Source organism: Dipodomys merriami, unplaced genomic scaffold, assembly GCF_024711535.1.
Source record: "Dipodomys merriami isolate MVZ:Mamm:240054 unplaced genomic scaffold, mDipMer1.0.p SCAF_5, whole genome shotgun sequence".
NCBI classification, from domain to species: Eukaryota; Metazoa; Chordata; class Mammalia; order Rodentia; family Heteromyidae; genus Dipodomys; species Dipodomys merriami.
The window spans coordinates 5,311,645-5,336,573 of record NW_027206068.1 but is presented as its reverse complement, the minus strand read 5'-3'; positions in this window follow the sequence as shown (position 1 = coordinate 5,336,573).

Below are 24,929 nucleotides of genomic sequence, written 5' to 3'. Positions count from 1 at the left end.
TATTCCAAACAGTGCAGAGAGAGAGGACTAGCCCACACAGACAGGATTGTCTATCTGGGCCAGGAGAGGGGAAAAAAAGAAAATCTCAAATTGATTGTAACTTGTTATTGAGTGGTTTTTGCCAGAACTCAATAGCATCCTTCACTTTCTATAAATAAAAAATGGATTATGTAGCAAAAAAAATGAAAAATAAAAACAGTGATCAATTTACAGCACAGTTTCAAAAAGTTTCAGTTGTATTTCATACTGAAAGTTTTCAATGGATATTCCTTCAAGACTTAATAACAGATATGGGTAACATATACCTTAATTAAAGGCAAAAGAATTGTTTAGAGTCCCATCTTGGAAGACCTCAGCTAAAAAGCCACTTCACTCCCACTAAATTAGTTTATATTTCATAATAATATGTGACTAAGTGACACATTTTGGGGCTTTTCAAGCATAGCAACAAATATAATCATTTCTTAGCACTTCCTTTACAATCAATAATCAGCAGGAAAAAAGGCATGCAAGAAATGCAGGGGTAATCTTTTATATATTAGTCAGTTGTATTTTGCAACCTGCAAAGTATCTAATCCTGTGGGGATGTAGGATGGGAAGATATTTTGATCTGGTTATTTAGAAGACTATTAAATTCTCTTTTTTATGCCAGGTGCTGGTGGCTCACGCCTGTAATCCTACCTACTCAGGAGGCTGAGATCTGAGGATCGTGGTTCAAAGCCAGACCAGGCAGGAAAGACTGTGAGACTCCTATCTCCAATAAACCACTAGAAAACCGGAAGTGGTGCTGTGGCTCAAGTGGTAGAGCGCTCGCCTTGAGCTGAAGAGTTGAGGGACAGCGCCCAAGCCCAGAGTTCAAGCCCCATGACTGACAAAAAAAATTAAATTCTCTTTTAAATCCTTCCTTAACATATTTTTTATTGTGAAAATACCATAGAGAGGGATTACAATTACATGGGCAAGATAGTGAGTACAGTTCATTTTTTGACATAATGACTTGTACATCTCATTGTTGCAATGGGTCCACCTGTATCCCTAGTTAAACGATTTGTTTTTTCCCTTCCCCTCCACAAATTATATCAACATCAAATACAGTGAAAGCAGGGCTTATACTGATCGTCTACCCTCACTTGATTTTTGGAAATTTGTCTATATCAAGGAATTGTTCTACTTCATCCATTCTACTTTGTTGATTTCTTTGGGGATAGAATCTTCAGTGTTCTTTTTTCCTGTATGTGTCTGTCTCCTACATTTCTGATATCAATAACTTTGTTTTCCCTCTTTTCTTTCCTAACCTGGTCGCAATTCTGGACTAAAATTGATAATCAATTACTTATATTGTCAAAGAACTGGTTTTGGCTTGTTGACTTTCCATTTGACTGTCTATAACTTCATTGTTGGGTACTTACTATTTCTTCTCTGCTTTGTTCTTCCTTTGTTCCTTAAATTGCTCATGTTTCTCTAATTTCCTGAGGTAAAAGCATAGAGTATTGATTCAGATGGTTTTTTTTCTCATACCTTACAAGGAAATACAAAAGAGCAATCAGACATTAGCAATTAGACATCTTAGATGACTCAGTTATTGAGATGAAATTATTTTCTCTTTCTAATGTATTCTTACAATTCAATATTTTTCCTCTAAACATAGCTTTCATTGCATTCCATGAATTCACAAGATTTTCACATCATTCAAAGTAATTCTCATTTTTTTCTTGAAACCTTTACTCTGACTCTTATGTGATTTAGAGGTATGCTGTTGAAATTCTGCTGTCTTTAAATTCTAAAGTCTTGCTGTTGTTTTACAATTGATTTCTGTTTTTTTTTTTAGGATAAAATTTGTTTAATTTTTTGTTTTAGTTTTTTTTTTTTTTTTGCTAGTCATAGAGCTTGAACTCAGGGCCTGGCACTGTCCCTGAGCATCTTTTTTTTTTAATTTTTTTATTGTGAAAATACTGTACAGAGGGGTTACAATTACATGGGCAAGATAATGAGTACATTTCTTATCAAGCATTGTAGCCTCCTCCTTTGTTTCCCCTTCCCATCCTCCCCCCCCCCCGCCTCCCCACCCAATCCTCCCTGCTACACCCTACCCCTCCCACCCCCCCCACCAAAGTTGTAAAGTTCATTTTTCGACATAACGACTTGTACATCTCATTGTTGCAATGGGTCCACCTGTATCCCTATTTAAACGATTTGTTTTTCCTCTTCCCCTCCACAAATTATACCGACATCAAATACAGTGAAAGCAGGGGTTATACTGTGGGGGAGGGACATACAAAGCAACAAAGAAATAATCTTATAAATGTGTTAGAAACAATCGCATGAAAGAAAAAAATTTTGAATGCATATCTTAGGGTTCATTTCCTACCATCACCTTATCTGACCTTTTCTGCTTGATTCAGACATATATTAGATATTGCAAATAAGGAAAACCATGGGACCTATGTTTCTTTGGGCCTGGCTTACTTCACTTAATATAATTTTTTCCAAGTCTTTCCATTTCTTAACAAATGGAGCAATCATTCATGGGCCTTGAACTCTGGTTGGCGTCTGTTTTTATGTTGGTGAAATAACAATATAATTTCTATAATTTCCTTTTTTTGTCAGTTGTGGGGCTTGAACTCAGGGCCTGGGCATTATCCCTGAGCCTCTTTGTGATCAAGGCTAGCACTCTACCACTTAAGACACAATACCACTTTGGGTTTTTGAGTATTTAAGTGAAAATAATAGTCTCACAGAATACTTTTCTGCCCTGCCTGGCTTTGATTCATGATCCTCAGATCTCAGTCTCCTGCATAGCTAAGATTATATGTGTGGAGCTGATTTCCAGTTTTGAAAGAATTTCTGTAAGTGTATTTTCTGGCATACAGTTCTTTGGGTTATGATGAATCATCTCTGAATCAGTGTATATTTTGCTGTGGCTCCTGAACTATTCTATAAATATCAATTAGGTCAAAGTGATTGATATGCTATGTGAGTCAACTATATCTTCATTGATTTTTCTCTCTACTTGATTTATCAGTTCCTGTAAAGGATCAATGATGTCTAATAACTAATACTGGACTTGTTCGGTTAGTTAGTGCTTCTGCTCCTTGGTGAGATCCATACTCACTGGATTGATATGTCATAGATAATTATCTCTGAATCATGATGCAACACTCTATCCCTGATCATTTTCATTCCAGGGATGTGCTTTATTTTTAAAATAAATACAGTTACACAAGCTTTATTTGATTTATGTTATCAAAGGTCAAACTCCTTTGTTACTTTGACCTTATATGAGATTTTATGGTCAAAGCTGGCTTCCTATAGCAAGCATAGTCACCCAACATGTAATACTGTGTTGGTTAGTAATGGACCTCACATAATCACAGTAGGCCTACAGTACATTATATCACCCCTTAACATCATAGCCATTCACTTTTCATGAGCACACAAAGATGAAATGGCATAATGACACAGTTGTGAATGTATTCATTCATTAAATGATGTTCATCTATGTGTCTCTTGTTTGTTTTTATTGTTATATATAGAATACTCATATAAAATGATTGTATAGATGAACACATGTTTATTTCCAATTCTTTTCTATTTATTGTACTTATGGTTTCTTTCTTCTACATTATTTTTCACCTTACTTACTCTGACTGCAACTGGGATTTTTATAGAACTGTGTATTATCACTCTCTCATATCAATTATGTTCTATTTTTATATTTTATTGGTTGCCTTTGATTTTGTAATACACGTTTTATCAAATTCAACCCCATATCAAAATAACCTATAACATAACATTTAACACTTCTCATCCCTTACTATACCTGACATTCATTTATCATGTTTACTTCACAGTTATCTATATATGTGATAAACAACCAACATAGTGTTACCATTGTGACCTTAAATTCTTTCCGCATAGGTTAAGAAAAAGGAAGCTAAAACATTATTTATATCTATTTGGTCCTATTTATTTCCTTGTGTAATTTGAGTTTCTGATGCTTAGAAATTTCCTTCTCACTGTCTTTTAATGATTTTTACAGAGTAAGCTTGTTCATGATGAAATCAAAGTTTGGTTATATGAAGAATTCCTTCTTCTCTCTTCGCATTGAAGGGTAGTTTCATTAACTATAGAATAAAGCTAATGAATATAGCCTGGAGATATCACTTTGTTTCATTTTAATATTTCATTCCACTTTCTTCTTGCTTGAATGATTTCTGGTAATTTAATTGTAATTCTTTCCCTTCTTCCTTTCCTCTTATCTTTCAACATTTTCTTTTGCCTATTTTTCATTTATCTTGAAGATAAATCTTATTGTAGCATATTGACCTGACTGATCATCTGTTACCTGTGATTCAAATCTGTAATCTTAGCTACTCAGGAAGCTGAGACCAGCAGAATGACAACTCAAAGTTAATCCAAGTAAAATAGTCTGTGAGACCTTATCAAAATAAACAACGTGTGCAAGTCCAGGAAGGAGGCATGATTCAAGTGGTAAAGCACCAGCCAAGTAAAGAAACTGAGTGAGTAGAAAAACAGGCCCATCTGGTATTTCCTGAGCTTCTGGGTCTGTGGGGTTTTTTAAAAATTACAATATTAGTTATGGAATATTCTTTGTTATTTTTACTTCAGTCTCCTTATCTCGGCTCTCTCTTTGTACTCCTGATATATTCCAGTTGTACAATGTTACACCTTCTTAAACAGCACCATGGTTCTTTACATGGGGGTGAGAGGGTATGTATGCCTGTATTGGAGCTTTAACTGCAGGCCCTGATCTTGTTTCTTTTTGTCATTACTGACACTTTCCTGGGAGGTGAGAAAAAGAGCTAAGATCAATATAGCTCAGTAACAAGGCTGACTCAGAACAACGAACAATGCAGATACCAGTTGGAACTGAAGGTGAGAATGAGCTGTCAGAGAGGATCAAGGGGGAATAAATGGACAGGTGCAGAGTCCGGTGTCTGCCTTCTGTGGTGTTAGGTACTCAACCAATATAGGTGTAAAAGAGAAACAGTGAGTGAATGACATGATTGAATCTACTGGCTTCTAAAGACTTACAACTTTGTGGTTTAAAGATTTTATAATTTAGACAAATGTTTTCCTGGAAAGAATACTTAATCTGAAAGATTTTCCTCTGTTAATTGGAGGGGCAATGTACCAAAATCAAAAATACATGATACCCAATGTCCTCCTCACTGGGAAGAAAGCCTTGTGACCCATTTACCCCTTATGTGTCTGGCCTATTTGACTGTAGAGCATTTATGCAGAGACACATGGCTAAGCTAACTCTGCGCACAGATGGCCGGAGAGACATGGCATCTGAATCTATCTTGCAGTACCAGAAATCAATAATGATTCTAATAAAAGAGGAGCAATTTCATCCAGGCCTTTCCCAAGCCTGGAAATCGTAATTCAGGTTCTACTCAGTAGTTGAAGAAATATGGCATTGCTTATGCTAGCATCCATACAGCATGTAAACAAACAAACAAACAATGCTGCAGTTACTGGACTGTATTACCTATGTCTGCACATCAAATTAATAAAGACCTTTGGTACCTCTTAGTACTGCACTGGGCTTCTGTTTAGTTCCCTAAATGTAAATCAGAGCAGGTAAAACAATAAAAAGAGAGAGCAGTACCAAAATCACTGACATGGATACAAAATTCAGTACCTAAACTTTCAAACTACACATAAAAAATAACAAAAAGAGGGGCTGGGAAGATGGCTCAGTGGTAGAGTGCTTGCCATGAATGCATGAGACCCTACTAGATGCCACACAACCACACTGAAGATGGATCGCCCTTACCTGTCCACCCATACTCACAGGCTACTTTTCTCTGAAAATGCTTTCCCAAACACACCTAACATGATGCTTCATCAGCTATCAAATATTCCTCAATCCTCACATGTCGATGCTCGATGTTTACTGCACAGACATCTGATATAAAAAGCAGTAGAATATGGAGTAATGGCATCAGTAAAGTGTCTCATGTTAGTGTGTAAATTGTTCTTAGTGCATTTGTGCTGCTATAACAAAACACCAGACACTGACTAGTTTAGATTGAGTTAGAAATGATCTGGTGTAGCTCAGGAGCCTTGCAAGTCTAGATCAAGAAATATCATATAATGTTTGTCTCTCTGAGCCTGACTTACTTTACACATATTTCCACCCATGTGTAAGTTAGATCTAAATTATAAACATGTATGAAAGCATGTATCATGTCATATATATATATATATATATATACACACATATACAAACAAACTGATTATAATATGGTATATGTGGTGGAGTGGGAAGAGTCCAATGGTGTAACTCCTTGGAATAACTAACATACAATCTAACAAAATGAATACCAGGAAGTTGACCCACGTTTTGTCTGAGGTGGGAGGTCAGGGGTAGAGGAGAGTATTGGAGAGAGTAAGGCTGGGTGAATGCAGTCATAGCAATGTGAAAATGGAACCTGGTAACTTGAGGGGAAGGATACGGTTGGGGAGATTGGAGAGAATGACAGGGGCAGTCACATTGATCAAGATGAGTTGAACTCATAAGCTGACATGTGGAATTGTAACCCCTTTTTACAACTATTTAAGATAATTCAAAAACAATATTAAAATAAAGAAATCTCACTCCTAAATATAAATACTAAAGGAACTCCTATATATGTGAACTAGATGACCTGTACAAGACCATATAAAATAGAAACCAGGCACTGGTGGCTCATGCCTGTAATCCTAGATACTCTAGAGGCTGAGATCTGAGAATGGAGGTTAGAAGCCAGCCTGAGCAGAGAAGTCTGTGAGTCTCTTCTCCAATAAACTACTCAGAAAAGGATGGTAGTGGCATTGTGGTTCAAGTGGTAGAGTGCTAACAGTGAGCCAAAGAAATTCAGGATTAGTGCCCAGGCTCTGAGTTAAGTTCCAGGACCCACACCAAAAGCAAACAAAAAAAGAATACGTAAAATCATAATTTTTGCCAAAAATTAGACATGATTTACATTTCTCTTAACAATAGATTAGTTATATTGTGACATACTATAAAATGGAATGATACAGACATGTAAGAATATGGGGAATGCAGCCATGAACATCAACATAGATAAACCTTAGATCTATAAGATGCAACAAAGTCACCAAGCCACAGAAGACTAACTGTGGTGGTTACTCTCATCACATGAATTTCAAAACCAGGCAAAATCAAACATCCTGTTCTTTAAATATTCATGCTTAAGTGATAGAATCATATTTTACAAAAGGCAAGGAACTACTATTACAAATGTCAAAAGTAGCTCAAGGGAGATGGTAGGAAGATGAAATTGTGGAAGAGAAGAGGAATTTGTATTTATAGTGATTGATGGAGTCTTACTTTTTATCTTAATGGATATTTATATGCACATTCACATATCCTTATGTTACTATTCCTATCTTATCTTTACTTGTTCTTGTTTCACTTTGTATTTCTGATTATTAAGATACTTACTAGACAATTAAATAAGGAGTAATATTCACATTATTAAATCATGGAGTGGTATGCTGATTAAAGATAATAGGCTGCAAAAATATAGGAGGTTGGGAGCTTACTTTGCAACAGTAGATTTTAAATAAAGTGAAGGATTTTAAGTGGCTATTAAAGAAAATGGAGCCAATCCTTAGGTAAGAGAAGGCAAGTTTCTAAAAAGAGTTATGATATACATTTAGAAGTAAACACATTTACATAAACACACATGCACATACACACATACACACATATACATATCACAAGAAGCTAGGAAAAGTAATGATAGAAAATGCTTAGTTGTTTCAGTAAGTAAACATGTGCATTGTCTTCAAATTGTTCAGTTTAGGACAATGAAAATATATTTTTCTGCAGATATTTGTGTTCTTTTTTTGGAGGGGGGTGCTGGTGACTAATAGAGTACCCTAAAATTCATTCATTTTTATCCTGCCAAGGAGATTAGCTTGTAAGTTAGAAGATGAAAATAAAGATTACAATATAGATTTGGAAAACACTCCAAGAATAAGATCCATTAAGAATTGGTGTAGTTCAGAACATAGGAATAAAAGCAAAATGCCAACAGAATTGTATTCATTGGAGACAGGAAAGAAGAATCCATTAAGAGGCCAGAGAAGGATAGGAGGTTCTTCCCAGACTCCCCTCCCCACCCCCCTCAGAGTATTGTCCTCTTTGGCAGCCCCAGTAATAACTCAGAATAGACAAAGAGCCCTACCCATCTTTGGCAGACTGAATCCAGATGACTCTCAAAAGTCTCTACTCTGAATTCATGGTCTTGTTTAATTTCTCCTTTGTTCCACGGAAACCTGTGAAGTGATTCTCATGAGTAGAATTTGGCAAATGTGGTTAAATTTCCATGGCTACCTAAAGTAATGCTCTAGCATTAGTGGTACATCCTTGCAAGTTTATGATTCAAACTGCCATGCTGAATGCTTTCCTAAGGACTTAAACATTAACAAAGGGACAGAAGGTGGCCTCCAATAACTTGCAGCAAAAAACCTGTGTCCTAAGGCTTAGTAGGGACAAATAACTGTCAAAGGTCAATACCACATGAACTCAGAAGTGGACAACCTGTCAACTGAGTTGTGAGATGAAATCATGGCCCTGCCCAACATTACTTTCAGCTTCATAAGACATAACTAAAATAAAAATGACCCAGCTAAGTCAACCTGAACACATGAGGTTCACACACTGGAAAATGTATGCCTTTGAAACCCAAAAATCTATGGTAGTTTGATACATAGCACAACTGACAGATATAATAGCCTGGTAACTGAAAGATACCATGAGCATCTCAATGCTCAATGCATGTCTCATAGGGCCAGACAGATATAGCCATATGCAATACAGTGAAGAAGAGCAAACATTTGTAGCATTCTTTAGGAAAGTTACTTTAAAAATAAAAGTCCAAAAGTAAAACTACGAAGAGGAACGCGAGTCCTGGTTGCAGAATGAAATCATGAGCACTTTGGAAGACTAGTTTTTTCTATTTAATTTGGAACACAGCATAAGGACACAAGACATCAGTGAATCATGTCTACCATCCTAGCTACTCAGGAGGCTGAAAACGAAAATCATGCTTTGAGGACAGTTCAGGAAGAAAAGTAGACAAGACTCCATTTCCAAAATAACCAGCAAAAAGCCAGGCTGGAGGCACGGCTCAAGTGGTAGTGTACCAGCAATGAGTAAGCAATCTAAGCAAGTACAAGACTCTGTGTTCAAACTACATGATCAACACAAGATTGTGTTATGCAAGACAACTATCTGTATATTATACTAAAATTTAGTCACTATAAATCTAAGGTCACATCAAATCAATTAAGTTATACAATCTAAATCCTAGACAACAACTAAAAATAACATGATAAAAAATTACTGAAGTTATTAAAATTTTTAAGTGGAAACTGCAGAAATATTAAAAAAATACAGCGACAAAAAGAGATAAAACATGTAGAAAACAAATTATAAAATGACAGCTAGCATCAACATTCACATGTATCAATGTACCCCAACAAAACCCTTAGATCTGTAAGTGAAGTCTGTAGCTATAGCAGCTTTACCATTGGACAAAACAGACTTTACTAATAGAGTTAGTCACTTTACGAAATGTCTATCTGACAATTATAAATGCATATATACCAAGAACAGGGCCCCAAAAAACAGAAAACCTCAAAAACTGAAGGGAGAAATTGATGATTTTACAGAAAGAAGTGAGAATTTCAGTGTATCACGTTCGGAAATGCATATAGAAGCTAAAAAATTGGCTGAAAAGACAAGTGGATAAAATAATTAAATGATTAGGAAGAATAGCGAAACAACAAAAAAATAGAATATATAAATAAACACATATAAGAGGAAATAGAAGACTTAAATAAAAGTATAATATAAATGAATAGTTAGGGCACAGCTCAAATGGTAAAGCATCTGCCAAGCAAGCACAGGGTCCTGAGTTTGAACACCAGTATTGAAATATCCGGCAAGTCCCAAGAGATATGTACAGAGCAGTCCATTCTACAGCAGTTGAATACATGTTATTTTCATGGGCAGATGAATACATCAAACTAAAACTTAAAGAAGCATATTCTCTATAAACAGTGGAATGAAATTAATACTAATAGATATATATTTTAAGACCTTGCAATTACATAGAAATGAAACATCTTGTTTCTCAACTTAAAGTATAAATCAAGAGGGAAACCATAATATATTTAAAAATAAGCAGAACTAAAAGATGTTACTGTAAATGCCTATGTGAATAAGGATTAAAATTTTCACAATTTATTGTTCTACCTTAAAGCAATAGCTATAAAAGCATAAAATATGGGGGGGGGTGTGGGGGGAGGCTGGGAAGGGATGGGAAGTAGAAACAAAGGAGGAGTCTACAATGCTTGATAAGAAATGTACTCATTATCTTGCCCATCTAATTGTAACCCCTCTGTACAGTATTTTCACAATAAAAAATAAATAAAATTTAAAAAAAATAAAAGCATAAAATAAAATAAACATCTTGATGAAAATAATGAAGATTGTACTGTAAATGTATCATAAATATAAAGAAAATTAATTAAAACAAGCATGTTTCTTTGGAAAGGTTAATAAAGTTATTAAACTTTTAGCTAGGCTGACCAAAACAAAGAGAGAAGACTCAAATAAATGTAAAATGAAATAATAGAAAAGGTGTTACAACCAAACTTGATAGGAGATAAAGTTTTATTTAGCAGTTTATGAATAATGATATAGTACTAAATTAGGTTACCTAGATGAGATAGGAAAATTACTTAGAAGGATGAACATTATTGAAATGAATTCAATGACAATTAGAAAATAACAACCTATAATGAGAGATTAAACAAGTAATGTGAAAGTTATGCACAAATATGCTTTCCTAGAAAAATTTAGCAAACATTATAGAAAAACTGATAATTTCTCACAACTCTCAAAAAATGGGAAAGGAATATTATAGAAGGAATGAAAATTTCCATTATCACTTCCTATGGGGCCAATATTGCCCCAACTGGGAGACCAGGAAAAGAATTGAAAAGAAAAGAATAAAACATCTAAGGCCAAATCTCTTTGAAATATAGAGGAAAGAAGGAAGGAAGGAAGGAAGGAAGGAAGGAAGGAAGGAAGGAAGGAAGGAAGGAAGGAAGGAAGGAAGGAAGGAAGGAAGGAAGGGAGGGAGCGAGGGAGGGAGGGAGGGAGGGAGGGAGGGAGGGACAGAGAAGAAGAAAAGAAAGAAGGAAAGGAAGGAAGGAAGGAAGGAAGATAGAAAGAAAGAGGGAGGGAGGGAAAATGTTGGACAGAGAAGGGAAGGGAAAGGAAGGGAAGGCAAGGAAGGCAAAAGAAAGGAAAGGATAATAATAATTACAACATCAAAAGTAGAAGACTCATATTTGTGATTTTAAAATTCACTACAAAGTGATAGCAATCAAGATTACAATGCTGACAGGGATAGGCATGTAATAAGAATCGATTTAGTAGAATTGAGATTCCAGAAATCTGCATATATGATCAATTGATTCTCAGTGAGAAACCCAATGGAGAATTAAGTCCTTCTTGTTAACCAGGTGGAAACAACTGGATAGACAAATACAAGAAAATGAAAAATGTCTATTTTATATCAATTATAAAAGTCAAATGGATCTCAGAAAACAACAGTTTTAGAAAGAATGAAATATCGATATATGCTATAACATGACTGAACCTTGAAAGCATTATGCTAAGTAAAAGTAAGATAGTCACCAAAAATCACACCTGTAGCCTTATGTGCTGGTACATAGCTGTAGGATCATTAATTAGATCAAGACTTGTCTGAGCTAGTGAGACCCTATCTCAAAAGACGTACATGCATGCAGGTACCACACACACACACACACACACACACACACACACACACACACACACACACACACACACACGCTGTATGATTCCAGATTTTATAATATCAAGAATAGACATATGTTTTAGACAGAACAGTTTCAAAGTTGCCTGGGACTGGGGAAAGAGTGGGATTACATGCAGATGGTTACATGGTATGGGGTTTCCTTTGCATGTGATGAAAACGGTTCCAAAACTGATTGTGTTACTACTTGTATAATTATGTGCATACACTAAAGCCATATGCAAAGAAAAAGGTAGGAATGAGTGGAAATTTAACAGGTAGAAAAAAGTCAAGTAAGAATTTATTATGTTTTTCTATTAATAATAAGAACTCATTGAAAAGCAAAAATTCTTTACGCCCTAGCTCTTTCTCCATTTCTTGTATCAAGGGGGGAAACCCACCATTTTCTTCATCACTTGACTCACTGCTTTTCCTCTTTCTATTGATTTTTTCTTAATCATTCCTGCATAATAAATGTTAAGTCTCAGAGAAATGGGAGATCAATACAGTTGTTTAACATCTCTGTTAACCGCATAGATGTTACATTCAAATTCGGTGGAATCTGTCACTGTTTTATATGCATACAGCGCTACAGTAGGGTAAACAAAGCTGAAGTAATTGTCTTCTCTAAAATGTATGTGGTGATAACATTGTAAGATCTAATTCATATCTTTAACCACTCCCTTTTTCTGCCCATAACTCCCAAGTGAATGCATGGTCTCTAGCTCATGTATATTGCATGATAATATGGTTCTCTCTGAGCACCCTACTCTGAAGGCATCTACTGCAGAATGGCTGCATAGATTTTGAATGAAATTCTTTACCTTCACACCTCAATATTATTCTCTCACTACCACAATTACAAACCAATCAGGTCCTCTTCTTTTTATCCCTAAGAAACATCCCACTGATTTAACTTCCCACACTGTCATTACTTACTCTGGCTTCTTACAACATCTATGCCCTTCAAGTGAGATGGGATCCATTAGCACCTGGCCACCACTGTCCCTACAGCCATAGCCAGTGAGTAATCTTGGCTCCCATACCATCAGGCTCAAGTTTTGCTGTTTGCAAAACTGTTTCCTCCCACCTATTTCCTCCTGCATTCCCCCAGTTCCACCCACCACTGGCCTGGCCCAGACCTAGCCAGTTTTTGCAATCCAGTTTCCTTGTCAAAGCATCACATTCCCGCATCTCTCAAGGACTCACTTATTTTGTGTTTTGGGTCTTCAGGCCCTAACATATGTTCAGTATATGTTATGTTGGCATATATACTTTGTCACAAAGTATTTCATTGCCTGAGTGAAATTTTGGATGTGTGTGTGTGTGTGTGTGTGTGTGTGTGTGTGTGTGTGTGTGTATACCAGTCCTTGAGCTTGAATTCTCAGGTTTCAACAGTTTAAGTGCTCTACCATTTGAGCCACAACTCTACTTCTGCCTTTTTTGCAGGGGGCAGGGAGAAGGGGGGTCACGCAGGGCAATTTATTGGAGATAAGAGTCTCACAGAGTTTCTTGCCCAAGCTGGCTTTGAACTGCTATCCTCAGGAGGATATTGCAGGATTACAGGATCCAGCTGGCCACAGCAGTTCACTACTTAAATCATGAAGAATACCTAATAGACTGAGTGCCAGTGGCATATCCTTATAATCCTAGGTACTCAAGAATTTGAGATCTGAGAATCACAACTCAGACAGTATAGGAAGACACAAAAAATACCTAGTGTAACTGTATTAGCAAAATAATCTTAAACGTTGAAAATCCGTAGGTAAGTTATCATGTATTTGAGGTTATCATTCATTTAAAACGTGCTTTAGTATGTGTGTACACAATACAAAAAGAAAAAGTTGAGTAAGAATGCCAACAGTTGTTTGGACTTACAAAAGTTAAGAGGGATACTATTAGTCCAATAGTTCCATAAATGAGTCTAAATAATCATTTAATATGTAGTTAACTTTCTTTATTTTAGAAAAATTGAGAGAAATAGGCCAATCAGGCTTCAGTACAGGGAATTGACCATGTCAGCCATTGATCTAAGTGTTTATATGTGATTGACTGTGGTTTCTTCCATTTCATGGATGAAGAAATCAAGGTGCTGGCCACCAGTAGCTCATGCCTATAATCTTAGCTATTCAGATGGCTAAAATCTGAGGACTACAAGCCAGTCATGGCAAGAAAGTCCATGAGACTCTTGTGTCCATTTAACCACCAAAAAGCCAGAAGTGGAGTTGTGGCTCAAGTGATAAAGAGCTCAGAAACAGTGCCCAGACCCTAGCATATGTAAGAAAGGAGAGAGAGAAAGAGAGAGAGAGGGAGATGGAAGGAAGGAAGGAAGGAAGGAAGGAAGGAAGGAAGGAAGGAAGGAAGGAAGGAAGAAAGGAAGGAAGGAAGGAGAAAAAAGAAAGAAACAAAGGAGAGGGAAAGAAAGGAGAGGGAAAGAAAGGAGAAGGAAAGAAAGGAGAAAGAAAGAAAGAAAGAAAGAGAGAAAGAAAGAAAGAAAGAAAGAAAGAAAGAAAGAAAGAAAGAAAGAAAGAAAGAAAGAAAGAAAGAAAGAAAAAATTGAAGTAAACAAGAAAATTTATTCAACGTCATTCGAGTATTAAGTTGAAAAATCAGTATATTTACCATTTGGAAGCCTTGATTCTCAGGATGACATAACTCAAATACATTGGTATGTCTAGGATCACTCTACTGCTTTTGTAGATCTAAAGTTTAGATGCACATAAATATATGAGTTCATCCTTGGTGCATCTTTACTTTTAAGGAAAAGTGTCAGATGATATATTTATAGGGAATGGTTCTAATTAAACTCAACCCCAATTAAAATAAGAAAACCATTTCTGACAATTTCCTCTCTCTATATATATTGCTTCTGTAATGAAGCAGTATCTGTTGTTAAGACTTTGGGGTGAAAGGCGAAGGTGAAGTGGGTGATAAGTAAAATCTAAGCATTTCATGTGCATGTGTGAACATAGAGTAATATAACTCATTAAAATTGTTCACAAATGAGGAGAGAGGATAAGAAATAAATGAGAAGGTAAACTGGATCAAAGTTAACTATGTGCATATAAGAAAATAACACATTGAAACCACTTTGAACAATTAATAGCAAATATAAGATTTTGTTACTGTTTTGTCAGGTTATCATTATCTTACCTACCTTCTACATAGATTGGGTCTTCATTTTAAAGAATGTTTACAACCATGACTAAATGAAAATTGGCTATTTCAGTCATCTGGAAATTTTTTCCAGACAATATGTAATTAGAGCTGTATTTGAAAGTCAATCAAGTGCTTTCCTTTGTTTAATCAAAACACATGTATGAAAATAAAGAAGTTATCAAGTATTGATGACTATCAGTGGGCCAGAACTAAGTGCATTCAATTATTAATACCCACAATTACCTCAAAGTGAAAATGACCAGCTTCCATCACTAAAAGGAACAAGGATCTCAGGGAAACTCTGCAGTTAGCATGTGGTGTGTGTGTGTGTGTGTGTGTGTGTGTGTGTGTGTGTGTGTGTGTGTGTGTGTGTGTGTGTGTGTGTGTGTGTGCGCGTGCGTGTGTGCATGCACACGTGCGCAAGCGCACATGTGTGTGTGTTGTGTATACTCCTTTTACTTATTGAAGCATTCCCAACTTTACATCATTTAAAGTGTTAAGTTTAACTGGGTGCAGGTTTCTTACACCTGTAATCGTAGCTACTCAGGAGGCTGAGATCTGAGGATCACTGCTGGAATCCAACCAAGGCAGTAAAGTCCATAAGACTCTTATCTTCAATTGACCACCAAAATCACTGGAAGTGGAATTGTGGCTTAAGTGAGAGTCCTAGCCTTGAGCAAAAAATCTCAGGGATAACACCATGCTCTGAGTTTAAGCCCCAGGACTTGCACCAGAAAGGAAGGAAGGGAGGGAGGAAGGGAGGGAGGAAGTGAGGGAGGGGGGAGGGAGGAAGGAAGGAGATAAGTTTATCTAGGCACAGGTTACTCACACTTGTAATTGTAGCTATTCAGGGGGCTGAGCTCTGAAGATCACATTCAAAGCCAGCCTGAAAATGAAAGTAACCCCGTGAGACTCTTATTTCCAATTAACCACCAAACAACCAGAAATGAAGCTATGGCTTAAGTGGCAGAACACTAGCTTTTAATGAAAAAGCTAAGGGACACTGCCCAGGACATGAGTTCAAGCCTCAGTACTGGCTAAAATACTGATCAATTAAAAATATGTATGCATATATTTATATGTATATATGTATATATTTGAATATATGTATCTATTTATGTATACACGCATCCATATACATAGAAAGAGGTTGAAAGATAGTTGGACAATGATATATAGAAAGATGAAAGCTTAAGCATATGGTAGGGAGTTAGGCAAATAGATAAATAGATTATTAGTATGTTGATAAATGATATATGCATAGAGATAGAGATAATAGATACAGAAATCTATTAGTAGATAGATGATTGTTAGATAGAGGTAGAGATAGATATTATTAGGTAGATAGATGAAAGTAAAAATACATGATAGATATTAGTAGATTGTAGATGAGTATAGATAATAGATACAGATAATAAATAACTAGATCAGTAGATATATATGTATGATATATATATATGATTATATATATGATATATATATATGATTGATATAGATAGGTGGGTAAGTAGATTGATTGATGGATTGGTTGGTGATTATAGATAACTATAACAATTTTATCTTCTCCATAATTCACAAGTTGAAGTTGCAACCCACTGTAACTCAAAATATGGCCATATTTAGAGATTGATCTTTATTTTTTTATTTTTTTATTGTGAAAATACTGTACAGAGGAGTTACAATTACATGGGCAAGATAATGAGTACATTTCTTATCAAGCATTGTAGCCTCCTCCTTTGTTTCCCCTTCCCATCCCTTCCCATCTTGCCCTCATCCCCCCACCCAATCCTCCCCCCTCCCCCCCTCCCCCCCACCAAAGTTGTAAAGTTCGTTTTCGACGTAAGGACTTGTACATCTCATTGTTGCAATGGGTCCACCTGTATCCCTATTTAAACGATTTGTTTTTCCCCTTCCCCTCCACAAATTATACCGACATTAAATACAATGAAAGCAGGGGTTATACTGTGGGGGAGGGACATACAAAGCAACAAAGAAATAATCTTATAAATGTGTTAGAAACAATCACATGAAAGAAAAAAAACATTTGAATACATATCTTAGGATTCATTTCCCTAACATCACCTTATCTGACCTTTTTAGAGATTGATCTTTAAGGAGATGCTAAGTTAAAAAGAGGTCAATTGAGTACATCCTAGTAAATGCAACTGTGTCCTTACTGAAAGAGATTAGGACACAGAGACACATTGATATGAGCATGTGAAGATGCAGTGTGTTATGGCCATTTATAAGCCAAGGGAAAACAAACCTGAGCTGCCAACACCTTGATCTCAGGCTTCTGGCCTCAGAACTGTGAGAAAATAATGTAAATGGGGGGGGGTGTAGTTGTGGAGGTGGGAGGGAAGGGATAGTAGGGGGGAAACAAAGGAGGAGGTAACAATGCTCAATAGGAAATGTACTCATTATCTTGCTCATGTAACTGTAACCACTCTGTACTGCATTTTTACAATAAAAATGTACCAAAAAATAAATAAAAATAATGTAAACAGCCCAATCTGTTTCATTTTGTTATGGACATTCTAACAAATTTAGGTAGAGAGGTAAAGATACACAAGCATATAAATCTATTTCAATTTCTCTGGACTCCAACTTTGTAGATCTAATTATTTTGTAAAATATCCTTTGGGGTAAGTCCTCTCAGACTCTTCAGACATTTCAGAGCTTATTTTTTGCCTATATCCTAACCATAGAAGGAATAATTATTGATGCATTTTACTACTGATTGATTTATCTGGAGATAGTTTAGTTTTTAGATAAATTAGATATTTAGTTTTAAAATAAATTAGTCCCAACATTTGCATGGCATTTGGGTCTCCTAAAAACAAAGGTTTCATTTTGCTAATACATAAATGACGGCTGTGATGGTTAATAAACTGTCTTGGGAACCAGTAGAAAGTCCCCAGAGCAATAATAACTAGCAAAGGATGGGAAGTTTATATCATCACTATCACAAGATTCTGGAGCAGGTATGGTCCATCTGCATTTTTTATTTTATAAACACATTTTTATGAAAACAGTTCTCTGGTAGTGGTAAATCTATATTACTATTTTCATGTAATGTGAATTATTACTTGTCTTTTTCCCATAAGAATTGTTTGCACCACTTCTGATGGCTGGTCTTTGCTCATTTTGTTTCATTTTAACCTACTAATTCCATTGATGTTAAGGGAAACTGCAAAATTAAACTCATGGAAGGAAATTAATATGGCCTGCAGTCCTTGGGTATGACTTTGATACATTTTACATTATTAGTCTCCTTTGCAGATGGATTTTAGATTGTTACAAGTAGATATCACAGGCCTGGGTGCCTTCAGCAAAGGGAAAGTCAGAAAGCTTACTCTTTAGAAGTTAATTTAGGAAGTCCAGGCAACCAATCAAGAAAGTCCGCAAAAGACATTCACAGAATGTTATAGTTAGCACATTTGTAAAATGTCAGGCCTTTTGCCTTTGTTATCTGGAGCAAGATCTCCATGTATTTGAATAAAGTGAAACTCCTCTGAGCACTTCCAAAGAGTTTTGCTCATCTGTGTGCAGCAGACTATGTCTGTAATCCCAGCTACTTGGGAGATGGATGCAAAAGAATCACAAGTTTAACTCCAGCCCAGGCAAAAAGGTTCTGAGATACTGTCTCAAAATCAGCAACATAAACAAAAGAGCTAGTGGTATTACTCTTTAGCGGTAGAGCTCATGAGTCTCAGGGAATTATTTTTTTCCATTTTAAAATGTCCAGAATTAGGTAGCGTTTACTAGATGCTGGACATTCTTCAAAACAGATGAATGGAGAGGAAAGGTGAGGCATGCAGTCAGAATATTCAATATTCAGTTTGTGAAAATAGAGCATACATATGTTTATGTATGTTTATGTAGACTCATATAGACATGTATATAGATATCTATACATGTACATACATATAAATATGTATCTGTCACTATATGAGACTAATTACACATAAAATACTAATGATCAAAATAAGTAGTTTAAGGGTAGTACAATCTCTAGTTGCTATTTTTATAACATGAAATATTTAAACATAAAGGAAAACACAGAATTAGACCCTCTAGATTTTCAAAATGTTAGGACTTTAAACATTTTGCACATTTGATGCATGTTTATGTACTTTGAAAAATATAGAATAATGTTTTGCTTTGACCTTTTGGAATTTCCCAGGATTCAGGCATGTGTGTGCACATATGATAGATGTGTTATATACACTACATGCATGTGTATAGAATTATTAATATACATATATATCATATTTTGTAATGATAACTTTTATGTTCTTGTTTTTATTTTCATCTCCATTGGGTATAATTGACGTTATCTTAGACACCACTCACTATGGTGACCACCACGAGCCATAGGACATGTATGAAGGTGGGTGAGGACATCTTACCTTGTAGACCCACCGGCTGAATGCCCAGCTCCCATCCTCCCTCGCCCCCACTCCTTCTCAAGGCAGCAGCATCCAGATTCTCAGCTCTCCAACTCTCATTTCAAAGCCTTTCTTCATTCTGGCTCCTCTGGAACTCTTTTTCTCTTGATCTCAGCTATGAATGCTGTTTTTGATCCCGTTGTTATGTTTTATCCAGCAGTTTCTTGTATTCTGCACAGGAGAGATTTTTACTTGTAGCTCAATTTACCTTGCTGCTGGAAACAAAAGTCTGTTTCCATTTTGTTGTGGTTCTTTGTTCTTTCTTTTGTTTTCTCCAATTTTTTCAAACAGCATCTCACTGGGTAGGCCCAGGCTAGCCTTGACCCAGTCATCCAGCCTCAGTCTCCCAAACTCTGAGAATGCACGGGTATACAACAATGTCAAGCATATTTCTGTGAGATATATATATATATATATATAAAGAGAGATATAGATATAGATACAGATATAGATATATAAACACTAAGTGTCTGTAATTTCGTAACTGCCTGGGAGGGGAGGTCCTAGAAGACACTGCACTCTAATTTAGAATTGGAGCACAGCCTTGCTTCAAAGCCCAGGGTCTTCTCTGTGCCTGCTACAAATGGCCTAACTTTAAAAGTGAAACACAGTTTGTTTCAAGTTCATCATTCTTTCCAGTCCCAGCTGGGATACTCAGTATCAGCTTTCCTAAAACAAATACTGCAAATACAAACAAATACATAACAGAGGATTGTCTTTAATTTTGTTCCTTTTTCTTGCCAGTCCTGAGGCTTGAACTCAGGGCCTAGGTGCTGTCCCTGAGCTTCTTTCACTCAAGGCCAGTGTTCAACCATTTGAACTACAGCTCCACTTCCAGCCTTTTTGGCAGTTTATTGGTGATAGGCATCTCATAGACTTTACTGCCCCAGATGGCTTTGAACCATGATCCTCAGAGCTCAATCTTCAGAGTAGCAAGGATTACAGGCCCCATTTTGGGGGGTTCTAATGATAATACTTTTAGCAATAGGCATCCACCAAGAGATAAGGAAAGCTTGGGATTCATGTTCAGTACTGCATAAAACCCTCCCTGCATACACAAGCCAGTCAGACATTGTCTATATTTTCCTCTTGGAGAATTCTCAGTACAGGAGCTGCTGATGGGGGCAGAGGCCTCACCGGAGCTTCCTGGATCAGCGTTAGAGGGTCTGGTTCTCACTGAATTTAGTTCTTCAAGTTCACAAAAGGTAACTTGGTCTTTTCACTTGGGACATCTTGTCTGTCAGATAGCCTGAACAAAATCTTTCTTAACTTCATTGCCTTAAATCAGGGCCAGAGCTGGTTTCTTAAAAAGTAAGTACAAGTAGGAAAAAAGGTTGGATTCTAATTAAGCTGAACTTTATTGATTAGCTCTCATGTGTCAGTTAGTGTGCTAATTAGAATGTGTACCACACATTCTCTTTTAGAATGAGCACATTGAAGAGGATGTTTTTTCTCTCTGTATAATAACCAATGTCTAAGTAATTTACTCTTTCAATGTGTTTATGTACCAACAGGAAGTCTTGAACTCCTCAAAAACCAGTGCTCTACCACTTGAGCCACAGCTCCATTTCCAGCTTCTTGGTGGCTAATTGGAAATAAGAATCTCATGGATTTTCCTGCCTGGGATGACTTTAATGACAATCCTTAGATCTTATCTTCTTGAGTGGCTGGTCATGGACACCAAGCTAGTAAATCATTCCTTATCCACATGTCCATCATTTCAACTATCCCTCAAATTCTTAGGATCTACTATTCATAAGAAAACCTGTCTATAAGAACATTACCTATTCTAGAAACTGGTAGATATATTCTCCTGCTGATAGTACCTAGACAAAACACCCACTAGAGGCTGAGTCTTTGGTCCCTATATGAGCACAGTGATTGTTTTTTTTTGTTTTGTTTTGTTTTGTTTTACTTCAGAGGCCTTGGTTCATGGTCTTGCATATCTGCTCCCAGTGTCCTTCTTGTGACCTTTACTCCATGTGCGCACATTCCTGGTGTCCCTTTTTACAAGGACACTGTCCTGTTGGATTAGGATCCACTTCTTATCTCACTCAATTGACCTGTTGCAAAGGCTGTTGATCTTTTCAAAGGCCCTCTATTCTCTCTACAAGTTCCTTTGGGGACTAGAATGATCAAATAAATTATGGAATGTATCGGTGACACAGAAAATGGACTTGATCGTCCTAGAGGTGGAGCTCCTGAGCTCAATGTGCCCGCCCCCCACTCCCATTTTTAATATTAGATAATGACCCTGCACCTGATGCCTTTATTTTCAATTATAGTAAGCCAATCTTGCTTGTAGATTTATTCCACGTGGTTTTAAACAGGCCTTGTCAAGATTGTTAAAATTTCAATCATAAAAGTTTTTATTTCCTCATGCATCATGTAGCTCAGTAGACATGAAGAAACTCTGTCAGACCTGAATACTGTCAGTTGTATATAAATCACTTTGTGATCCGCTGCATGTTCTCTTGCCCTTAATTTTGTGAAAAGATGTCTCCCCAAAAAGCAAATCGTGCCCGCAAAACAAAATAAAAATGAATGTATTTAATGTAAGCAATAGAATGAAAATTTGAGATTTGTCAAAGGGCTGTATATCTTTAGTGAAAATTGGACAGTATTATGGGGAAAATGAATCAGTACATCTGCAGACTTTTCCCAATGGTTATCTTCTTGATTGCCAAGGGTCTACTGTATATAAGATTTCAGATATCGTGAGATTCCAGCCTCCTCAAGCAGGGAAAGTCATTTCATAGTATGAAAGGATATGTCAGATGCTGAGTATGGAGAAAATAGAAGCCTAGAGGCACACAGCACAGACAGAGGGCCACAGAGCACAGTTTTAAGGGATGAAACATGGCCAGAGGTTTCTAGACTGAGCCGGGAGAGCAAGACTAGCTTCCCATGTACTATTTCATGAAATATAGCACATGGGACCAACTCCATGACCTCTACTGCTGGAGAATACATTAGCATCGTTTACTCATGAGCTAAATAAAGTCCTGGTCAACCCTATGAGCTCTTGCTCAGGAGAACTCATCAAGGAAAACAGAATAAGCCCTGAGTCTTAGTACCTGATGAGAGAGAGACCTGTAACTACCAATGAAGCTTCTGGATCACATGACAACTTTGGATCCAACTCAAATTTGCTGCTGTGGTAGCTTAGGAAAAGGGAAATTGTGTGTTTGGTCAGCATCTCCAACAAAGTGAACTGGATGGAGCACTGTCCTGTCCTGACTGCTCAGGACAGAGCAGGACAGGGCAGAGCTCAAAGGCTTGAAAAAAAGAAAGACTCCGGACATGCTAATTACAATACATGCAGATCCTCAAAATAGTGCTTCAGCCCTCATTCTTGCTTGGTTGGCTCAGTCAAGAAAAAAAATAAAAAACAAAAGACAAACAACCAGAGCACAGACAAGTCAAGTGTACTCAGCCATCACCAGGGAGGCAGAAGGACTATAATTAGATCTTGGCTCTTGGACATCCAGTCTGCGCCCTCTCCATGCCTCAAGATGCCTTCCTTCTACCCCAATAACTGTACATGATTAGTCCTAATCCCAGGATCATCCCACAGCTGTTTTCTAATTGCCTAAATTTGTAGAAAATAATCCATTTGTGCAGATGCACATTCTTGTGCGCTCAACAGAACCGAAGACAAAAAATAAATAAATACCCAAACAACCCTCTAAGTCCTCCATACTGAATCACAGGCCTCACTGTGTCACTGAGATCAGAGAAATGGGAATTTGTCCAGAGGCCACAGGCAGCAAGCAAGGGACAGATGGAATGAACCAAACAAGGTCTGATGAATAGCTCAGGGAGAGACAAGACAAACAAGAGAAATGACCAGGAAGTAGAGAGACAGAAGGCAGAACTGGAAGTGCATTGCAAGAGGATGCCAGCCCCTCCCGGAAGAAGTGGAGGAAGGGACCTATTATCTCTTCAATGTTTGCCAACAGGAAACGCTCCTTAAGTAACGATTTCAAACATTTACTGAGAAGCTTATGTTTTTTCTGTAACAGAGCCCTTCTAAATGAGATATATGATGCTCACTGTTTCACACAAGTCTTCAACTCAGAGCCTGAACTGGAAGTGAACTGCCATGCTCAGCCTGACCATGACCATGTGTTTAAGATTTCTGCAGTGAAACCAAACTCCCATCGGTCCACCTGAGGAGCATTTTGCTTCCAAAGGCTACATCTTTATGGGAGGTCTTCAGTGGTGATTTGATTTAAAGAACTCCTCTCCCATAGCTATCCAGGTAACATGAGACTGCTGAGGGGGTGGGGCCACTCCTGTTTCCTCTAGATTCAGCCCTCTTTGTGGAGTAAGACTGGTTTTCCAAGAACAAACTACATGGCAGGGCAGAATGGAAGGAATGACAGCCTTTCAAGTTAAATATGCCTGAATTCAAATGCTGGCAAGTTTAATAACCTCTCTTGCTGGTGGGCATGATGTAAAGCTGATTATTAATGAAAGATGTAAGGGCCTTGTCTCTGGATGTGTAATACAGGGGAGTTATTATTATATTTATTGCCAGTCCATTTTCCCAAAGGTCCAATTTGTATCTTACATGACAACACAAATGTTGGCTGCAATCTTGTTTTACTTTTGGAAGTCTTGAACAGAACGGACTTTTTCTTTATGTACACTTCTGTAATAGAAAGCTCTTCTTGCACAAAAATCCATGTACACAGACCTCTTATACCTAGCCCTAGTCAGCCACAGCCTTGCATACCACACAGGACAAGTGAAAGAGCTCCTCCTCCCTAGACTCAGTGCTTGATCTCTCTCTTACCCAACACTAGCATCTATAAGTAAATCGTTGAGAACTCAAGATCTTAAACCTCTAAGAGGATTGTGGTTTCTTAAGACCTGTCATTGAGTATAGTATTCTTTTGAAAATGTAGGAAGGAGCATAATCTGTAAGAAATATGATGTGGAAGACAGAGGCTGAGGTTTTCAATTTCTGCTAAGCCCACCAAGTCCCATCATTCACATTTGCCTTGCAGAACTGTGCTACTAGCCTCAAGTTTTGCATAGCATCACAGGGTCTTGCATTCCTGTATCTTTGACAAAGATAAATGGAAATGAGCATGTTTGAAAGCCACACAGACCCACTTCAAGGCCTGGCTCCTTCACATCCTAATTATTTGCTATCTATGATTGTGTTTCTTCATCTAGAAAATGAAGCGATAACAGATTCTTCACAGAAGGCTGTGACCAAAAATCGAGATCGTGTCTATGCAATTGCTTATGCAGTGCCTGTCACAGGGCAGACCTATGCAATGTCAGTGTTCTCCCCATTCCCACCAGTAGGAATAAGAGCATTCAAGTTCACCTTCTCTCTCTCCTTAAACATCATGTTCTTTCCTGCATGGCCTTTTTATTAAAAAATCAGACTTCTCATAATTAAAAGAAAATC